A 9,992-nucleotide genomic window follows, 5' to 3' on the forward strand; every position below is an offset into this window, starting at 1 on the left:
CATTCTTTTTAACCACTGGTACAATATTCGCCAACCAATCTGCATAACGGCAAGGCCGGATGAAACCTACTTTAAGAAGTTTCTGAATTTCCTCTTTGATTTGAGGCATCAAATCAGGACTCATACGCCTTGGAGGTTGCTTGTAGGGCTTAAAACCTTTTCTAATAGGCAACCGATGCTCTATCAGACTTTGCTCCAGAGCAGACATTTCTGAATAATCCCAAGCTAAACAATCAATATTGTTTTTTATAACATCGAGCATCAATATTTGTTGCTCTCCAGACAAATAACCACTTATCCTAATTATTTTTGGAACTAGGTCAGTTCCTAAATTAAATTCCAATAAAGGATCTTGTGCTGAAAAAACTGGTTCTGTCTTCTCTAATAAATCAGGCCAATGAAATTGTTCATCTTCTTGGAAATGAACATCATAAATCTTTTTGATTTTTTTCTGCTTTTTCCAAAAGCTGATCTAAATAAAATTGATTAATAAGTAAACTACAATCTTCTAAATTTGCACTTTCCATAAAAGATATATTATAAAGTAGGTTTGGCTTCCTCATGAGCCATACAGTAAAATTGTTCTTTTTAAAAAAACATTGAATTCTGGATGATGAATTTAAAACCCTTCTTTGGGTATTCACTAGCCATAAACAATTGAGACATTGGGGGTAAATGACTGGATTAAAAAACTGATTCTTCAACTTGTTCTGATGCACCGAAATGGTTGTCATTTGCTTCCATTTTGAAGACCTAATTGCCTTCCTAGAAAATTAATTGTTGATGCAGTGTTGATGGTACACACTGAGATGCATGAATCCAGTCTCGCCCAAATAGGATTGAATATGTAGTGTCCGCGTCCACCACAAAGAAAACATAAGAAATCTTTTTAGGACCGACTTCAATTGTAGCGACCATCATGCCTTCTGGTTTGGTCGGCTGCCCTGTGAAGCTAGTCATCTCAAAATCTACTGGAGATAAATCGTGAATTCCCTTTCCTAACTTCTTGAGAGTCTTTAATGGCATCACATTGAAGACGGCTCCATTGTCTATAAAAAACTTTGTGATTGGTTTCCCGCAAATATGAGCATTAACGTACAAAGGCTTTAAATGAGATGCCGTGCCTTCTGGAATGGGAGGGAAGACTATCGGAGGAACCTTTGACTAAAAATCAGGATATGAAATCTTTGCCCATTCTGGCTCTTTGATAATATCATCCACCAGACTTGCCCACAGGGGTTCTTCTTCAATCTAATTAATTCCTGACATTCGGCAGGGGACTCATGGTCCTATCCAAGATTTGACCGACCTCGAATCTGTTTCCGAGGTAAGAATTTCTTCTGTGGTTTCACTTTCAGGTTGAGCTGTCAGAGATTCTAAACGAAATTCCTCAAAAGATGGATTGATGTTAATCCGTTCACAATACTGACATCTGAAACCTTCAATTATCTCATCAAATGCTCCTTTACCCCTCTTCTGTATGGACCTACCTTTTGCAGAGCACTCAAAGACGCTTTGCACATACCTCGGCTGCCTTGATGAAGAGACTTTTATGGGTCGACCTCCTTCAAGGCAATCTGCAGCACCTCGCACATCATTTGGCTGCCTTGAAGAGGAGACCATTATGGACCAACCTCCCTCTGGGTACTCAGCAGCGCCTCGCATATCATTCGGCTGCTTTGATGAGGCGACCCTTATGGACCGACCTCCCTCTGGGTACTCAACAGCGCCTCGCATATCATTCGCCTGCTTTGATGAAGAGACCTTATCCCTATACCTCGCAACATACCTGCGCTTGGCATTATGAATTTGAGTACGATTCATACCCGGAAAACGAGGATCCACGTCAACTGGTAAAGGTTTTTTATTTCTAGCCCATTTGCTCCCGACCAACCCAGTCCTTCTAGTCGGGTGGTCCCGGACCTAAACTTGTTCCTTTAATTCCACATAAAAGAACCATCTTGATTATCCCATTTTTCGGCCACTGGTTTTTCATAAACCTTGAGTTTTCCTTCTGGTCAGTCACTGTTTGATGAGTTTCCTTTTCCCGATCTGGGACTTGCTTGTATATTAACCATTGCTGTGGTTACTTTTGGAAAAGGTTGTTGCTCTACACCCAAAGTGATATATTTGAGCCGACCTGCCTTAATGGCCTTTTGGATCTCATTTCGAAAATGAGTGCATTGACTTGTACTGGGCGTGAAAGAGTTATGCCACTTACAATATGGTCTTCCTTTGATTTCTTCCTTAGTAGCCAACCTTTTTTGCCCTTTTGGAATTCAAATCTGGCCATCAGTTAGCAAAATATCAAAAATTTTCTTCCTTAGTAGCCAACCTTTTTTGCCCTTTTGGAATTCAAATCTGGCCATCAGTTAGCAAAATATCAAAAATTTCATCAGCCTTTGAATTGTCAAATGTGGGTTGCTCTCTTCCTTCAGCTCCTGGCACTGGCTTTAATCTAGAGCACACATAAGGCTTTCTTGAAATAATTTCGGCTACCATTTCTTCTGTCTGATCAAAATCAAAGTCGTATGCTTCTGTTTCCATACTCGCCATATGTTGAACTTTATTACGCCTGAAATTCTGATCATTTTCTCTGAAAAGAGACTCTAAACGTCCAGCCTTGGCAGCGAGACTTGCCAAATCTTCCACATCATGAGCAGTGAGTGCCTCTCTTAGACGGCCATGCATATTTCTGACCACTAAATTGGTCATTTCTTTTTCATTGATTATAGTAGGAAACGTCCTTTCATCAATCGTACCCTTTCAATAAACTGTGAGGTTGACTCTTATGGATATTATTTCAATTCCAACAAATCTGTAAGAGAAAAAGTTGGTAAAGAATTGAAGAATCTAGCATGGAATGCCATTTCCAAACCTTCCCAAGTTTGTATTTGCCCAGGTGGCAGATTTACAAACCATGAAAAAACTATTATGGTAAGAGATAATCCAAATAATTGCAGTTTATAAAAAGGATTATTTCCATCTTCCCCCAACTGTGCTGTAAAACGACCCACATGCTCTATGGTGGAGGATCCATCTTCCCCTGAAAAAGCATGGAAATCAGGTGGTCGATAATTCCTTGGAAGTGGATAGTCGTTAATGATCATTTCAGGAAAAAGTCTTTGATAAGCAAGACGGTTGGACATCTGAGGATTCAAACCGAAATGAACCCTCAACTCTTGTGCAATCTCTTCAGGATCCAAACGAGGGTGTTGAAGATCAGGGATAAGGATGGGATCCTGAACATGTGCTCCTTGCCTCTCTTCCCTTATAGTGTTCGGCTGCACATTTTCAACTTTTGATCCTAAAGGAACATTATTAGGGAAAGTTAGAGGAGTCTTTCCCCTATCTGTTCGGTTGAACGTTGTGGCGCTTGGCAATGTACTGTCAACATATGATGGCCCTGCGGAATTTGCTTGTATTCTTGATGGTGATATTCCTGATGGTGTCTGAGTGGGTTGAAGAGTAACCCTTGATAAAGCTTGATCTAACATTTTCTGCATGAGCGGGTGCTTGTGGGATTTTCGCTGCATTTGGCATGTCAGGTGGTGGAATAATTTCTCCCACCGGCGCTGCAGATGATTGAGGTTGTGAACCTACCATATTGATCCTTCTGATGATTCGGCCAGACCTCAGTCGTATGAAATTCTCTGTTGATGTAGGATAAGCAATCTTGTCTTTCTCCCACTGTGGTCGCCAATTTTTTGAGGTATTTTTTCAACAATAAAAAAAGTAAAATCCGAAAATAGAAAATTATCTTCGAAATTGATATAATTAGTGCCTGAGATTAGGAATCTCTAAACACTGTATGGTACATAATTAAACAGGAAAATAAATGCTACAGAAAATTAAATGATGATCCCCGAATCACTGACTTTGTTGTCGCTTGAAGGTGATTGAAGATCCTTTGCCAGTTGCTGACCCCAATCCTTAAATATTCCTCAGAAACAGTACCTGGAACCGTCGCCCGAACGGTTACAACGCCTCCTCTCAACCGTCTACTAATTTCTCTTTTGCTGACACGTGTTCTCAACCGTCTTACCAACCACGTAACCCAAACTACCAAGCTATTGTTCTCACTCGATCTCCGCAGCATCAATTAAATATAAAAATATATACGAGATATAACAGGTCATGGATGTACCTAGAGAAAAATTGATTATGATACCATGTTAAAATATAAAAATGGAATTCTCTATTTCAATAATAAAAATATGTACATATTTATTATACAAATTATCTAAATAAGACAAAAATCCTATAAATTTCTTAAATAACAACTATAATAAATATAATAGTATATATTTTCTAAATATATCTTACAAAGTCCAAGTAAATTCTTCAAATATTGTGGCATCCTCATGTTGTACTTTTATAATCTTCGTAACTTCAAGTGAGTGGTCATTGGTTTTCCTAACCCTGTGACACCCCGGTCCGCAAGCCACGTAAAGCCGTCCTTACTCACACGCAGCTTGGGAGACATCACAGGGGGTCACCCATCCTCAAATTACTCTAGGGAAAACAAGCTTAACTCTAAAGTTTTTTCCATAGGGCTCTCGAAAAAAATGTGCATATTATTGACATAAGTAGTCTATTCAATCGATTTAACATATATTCAACCTTGGATGGCTTGACACCGGCTCATCCACAAGAGTTGGCCAAGCAACAGCCCGCATCCGGGGTATCACAAACCCAACTCCATAAAGGATGTCCAGTCAGGTGCATGTAAAGTAATAAAGACAACCTAGAAGACTCTTGTAGTAAGTCAGATTCACCGGCCTACCTTCTACTCTTTTGGTCAACTTGGCGCTACACTCTACAGGAGTATCAACAATTCTACAATCTTCCACTTAGAACGTTTTTAGAATCTTCTTAGCATAATTTTCTTGGAACATAAAAATGCCATCGGCTTCTTCTTGTGCTTGAATTCCCAAAAAGAACTTTATAAGACCCATGTATGTCATCTCGAACTCCTTCTCCATGTATTATTTGAGCTCCTTAACCATTACTTCCCATGAAGATCAAGTCATCAACGTAGAGGCACACTAATAACACATAATTTATTACATTTAGTTCATGTTCAAAACATGCTCATAGGGACATTTCATGAATCCAACTCGAGAGAAATATTCATGAATTCTTGAGTTCCATGCGCATGGTGCTTTTTTTCTTCAAACTATAAAGAGCTTTTTTCAATTTGAGAACTTTTTTTTTCTTGGCCTTTGACAATAAAACCCGATGGTTGCTCGATATACACTTCTTCGAAATTTCCATTCAAGAATGAAGAATTTACATCCATTTTATATATTTTCCACTTCTTTTGGGCTGCAATTGAAATTAGCAATCTTATTGTCTCAAGTCGAGCCACCAGAGCAAAGACTTCTTCATATCGATCCTAAACTCTTGCTTGTACCCTTGACCAATCTTCCTTTATGTTTTTTCACTTCTCCTTTCTTGTGTATTTTTTTTTATCTTGAATACTCATTTGATTATAATGGTTTGGTGTTTAGGAATAAGTGGTGTAAGCTCCTACATGTCATTTTTGGTTATGACACAAATTTCCTCCGCCATAGCTTTTTCCATTTATTTTCTTTGGAAGCCTCTTCAAAAGTTAAAGGATCATAACCTGTATATAGACAAAAATTAATGAACTCATCATCAATTTCATAAGTAGAAGTATAAATATCTTTGATTCTTCTGGTTCAAAGGATGAGACTACTACTGAAATCATCAACGTCGGGGTTGCAGAATCAACACTTCTTGGATCATCTCAAATATGTTCTGAAAATGACATTCTAATTTCTCAAGCTTCTATTTGTCTCTCCTTGGTAATTTAAAGCTCATCTTCGAGTGGGACTTGAATGGACTGGGAGTTTCTAATCCAAAGTATGCTCTAATCAAACTCCATGTCTTTTGACATTACCACATTTCGAGTCACCAGATTGTACAACCTGTACCCACTACAATTTTCCACATAGTCCAAAAAAATATATTTTTGCCTTATATCTTCAAGCTTCGTTCTCCTGCAATTTAGCATATGCAATGCTTCAGAAATTTGTAGATGGTCAATATTTGGCTTTCCAAAACTCAAAGCTTCTTCAGGAGTGATATCAAAAAACTTTTTAGTCGGGAACTTGTTTAATAAGTAAATAAAACAAGCCACCACATCACCCCAAAAATCTTTTCGAACATATTATTTTTCTTAAAGCATATATTGAATCATATTAAGAATCATCCAATTCTTTCTATCTGAAATATCATTTTGTTGTGGTGTTTGTGGCACAGTAAGTTGGTGAGAGATCTCATTCTCCTTACAGAACATATCAAACTCCCGTGATGTATATTCGTCCCCTCAATCGGTCCGCAAGCATTTTATTTGACACCATTTAATTTTAGGCCTTTTAAGTTCCTTGAATTTTCCAAAAAAATTTATTTTCTCATTCATTATGTAAACTCATATTTTCCTACTATAATCATCCATGAAGGTTAGGAAGTACCTACTTGTTACAACCAATGGGATGAAGAGAAATTGATCAGCATATATCGGAGTGCACTAATTCAAGTCGGTAGGATGCCGTTTTTTATTTGTACTTTGGAAAGAACTTCCTTTGTTGCTTTCCCACAACACACACCTCACAAAGCTTTCTAGGATGCTCCATCTTTGGTAACCCAATCACCATATTGTATTTCTCAAGCATCTTTAATGCCTCAAAATTTAAGTTCCCATAGTCAAGATGCCAAAGTCTTGAGTTGTCAATGCCGGTTGCATTGAGAGAACTCAATTTATTGACGCTTATCTTTAATTGGAACATCCTATTCTTCGTTATCTTTACATTGGTAATGAGTAAAATGTTCTTATCACAAATGCTTAGATCTAAATCCTCAATTTTCATAACATATTCTTTCTTGAGCAATGCCTAATGCTCAAAAGATTGCTCTTTTTATATTCGGAATATCATAAATATTAGAAATGCTTATTTGTCTCCCATAGTGAAGTTGAAAATTTATGTCGCATTTTCCCTCATTTAGCTTTTATGAGAGATTCATAAACGTAACATTTCCAAGTCTTCTTTCATCAAGCTTAGGGAAAAAATCCTTCATTCCACACATGTGATTTGGGGCACCGGTATCCAAGAATCACATAAAATCATTTGTCGTGTCTGGTTCATTGCTCATCATTAACAACACCATTCCATCCTTGTTTTTTTCTTTTTTCGGTGAGATTTGCCCTAATCTCTGCATTGCTAGTGTTATACCAACAACATTCATTGGAATAATGGCCAAATTTCTTGCAAACATGACACTGAATTTCAAATTTGTCATACTTCTATCCAAAGCTCTTTCCTCATCCACGACCTCGACATCTTCCTCGGCTTTCGTTAAAACCACGACCCTGTACATCCTATTTTTCACCATCATGTTTGTTGTCTTGATTTTGGTCATTATGGGAGGATTCTCAGCCTTTTCATCCTTTATGTGGCTTAAATCTGCTAGGTTGTGATCCTATTGTAGAATTATTTATTTTGACTCTGAGGGTGGTTTGAAGGGCTTGCTCAAAAGATTGATACACTCTTGGCTTATGAGTCGTTGTTCGTAAGCTTGTAACGAACCCATCAACTCCTCAACCTTTAATGTATCAAGATCTTTGGTTCTTTAATGGAAACAACTATATAATTCTACTTCAAATCCAAGGGCCTCAAGATATTTTCAATTATTCAAACATCACGTAACTCCTCCCTGTTTTGTCTTATTTCTTGGACAATAGATATGACTCGAGAAAGTAATTGGAGGTGGACTATGAGTTATTTTGGCACAATGATTCAAATTGTGCTCTTAAGGCTTGATGTTGGATTCTCTTGTCAATTCCATTATGGGCTTTCCTCAATATCTTCCATGCTTCATTTGTTGTTTTTGTTGTAGAGATCAAATCGAATGTGGATTCGTCAACTCATTGATATATTGTGAACAAAGACTTATTTTACTTTTTTCGTATCTTATTTTGTTTCTCCTCATTAATCTATGACGCGGATTCTATTGTGTATTTATTTTCCATAAGGTCCCAAACATCAAGCAAACCCAACAATGCCTTCATTTGGATACTTAACACGCGGTAGCTTTTCTTGGTTAATTTGGGCACCTACGATTTAAGGGAACCAATAGAGGACATTGTTGTTGATGACTTTGATACCGAGCCCTTCCTATTTTTCCGTTTGCCTAGACTTACCTGTAACTATTTTCTGTAACTTAGTTTCATGACTTAGAATCCCTGAGTTTGACCTGGAAACTTATTAGTATAAACGTAATTCTGGTAGAGAAATTAGGGTCTACAACATCTTTTCACTAATTCAATATCTGATCATTTTCAATTTTCTTAGATCTAACCCAATTTATTCAATTTTTGAAAACCCTAATTTTCTACTTATCATCAAGATAAATTTCATCATGAAGGAACCCATTCAAATATGCATATCCATTTGAAATAACTTAGAACTGCTTGAGCTACAAGGGAAATTATCAATCTAATAGTATCATGTCTAGAGATAGACGCAACTATCTCATTGTAATCTTCACCCTGTTTTTGTTTATACCCTTTGGCAACCAATCGTACTTTATGCTTGTTGATAGTGCCATCAAGGTTTGTTTTCATTTTAATAACCCAATTTACTTCAACTGTATATTTGTTCTCAAGCAAAGAAGTGTGCTCCCATATGTCGTCTGGTTCAATAGACCTTATTTATTTCTTTACCACATTGACCCATTTTTCATCTTTTGAAGCTTCATCAAAAGTGACTGGATCCTCCCTTACAAGAATCCAAAAAAAAAAACATTATCGGTTGTGTCATCTTCATCAGTTGTATCATAGATCTCTCTCAAGGATCTGATCTTTATTGGTGGTGATCTTTCTGCTATTCAATCTCATCTCATTTACGATCATTTCGCTCATCCATAAGAACATTATTATTTTCTTGACAATTGATCGCTTGCTACCGGGGTAATTTTAGAAGATCTCTCGAATCATAATAGCCAATTTAATCAAAGTGAATGTTCCTGTTAATAATAATTTTCTTTTTCAGAGGTTTATATAGTTTGTATGCCAAGTTTTCTGACTATAGCCTACTGAAATACACTTTTTAGATTTATCATTAAGTTTTGTTATCAAGACATCTAAAATATGAGAATATGCAAGACATCCGAATATTTTCAAGTGATAAGCATTTGATTTTTTGTTTTTTTTTTTGTGTTTTTTTGTTTTTTTTATACCAAATCTCATTTGGTGTTGAATCATCAAGGGACTTTGTCAGTTATATATTCATCAAGTAGACAAATAAGTTACTACCACAACCTAATATGCAAGTAATTTATTTATTTTTTTTTCTTTTCAACATGCACCTTACCATAGTCACTATTGTTTGATTCTTGCCCTCAACAACAATAATTTTTTAGGTGAGCACCTAACCTTTAACTTATGGCATATCCCATGGTTTTGACAAAAATCTTCCAATTGAGATGGCATGTTTTTTCCTCTATGATCACTCATTAAATTTTTATTTAAAATTCAGAATATTTTAAAACTTGAGTTTTGAATTATTGAAAGAAAGAAAAAGCCTCTAATTTCTTTTTTACACAATAAAATCATGTTTTTCTTGTGTAAGAGTCAACAAAGAAAAGAAAGTAGTTGTTGCCTCCAAGGGACAATTCTTTCATTGGTCTAAAAAGATCAATGTGGACAAGCTCCAATGGTGACTATGAATGCCACTAGGAGTTTGATGGGAAAAGTTCCCCGTCTTGCATCCCTAATTGGCTTTCCTCGCATACTTTTTTTATTTTTTCAATTTTAGGCAAGCCTCAAACAATGCCTTTTCTTGACATCTTCTTCAATTTTGAAAACTTTGATGCGTAAACATTTCATGCCATAATTTTAAGACTTCATACCTTGAATTACTGACAAGGTACACACCATTGATAATATTGAGTTTGGTGGGAAAATT

The sequence above is a fragment of the Andrographis paniculata genome, unplaced genomic scaffold (genome assembly GCF_009805555.1).
Source record: "Andrographis paniculata isolate CXL003 unplaced genomic scaffold, ASM980555v1 Contig46END, whole genome shotgun sequence".
NCBI classification, from domain to species: Eukaryota; Viridiplantae; Streptophyta; class Magnoliopsida; order Lamiales; family Acanthaceae; genus Andrographis; species Andrographis paniculata.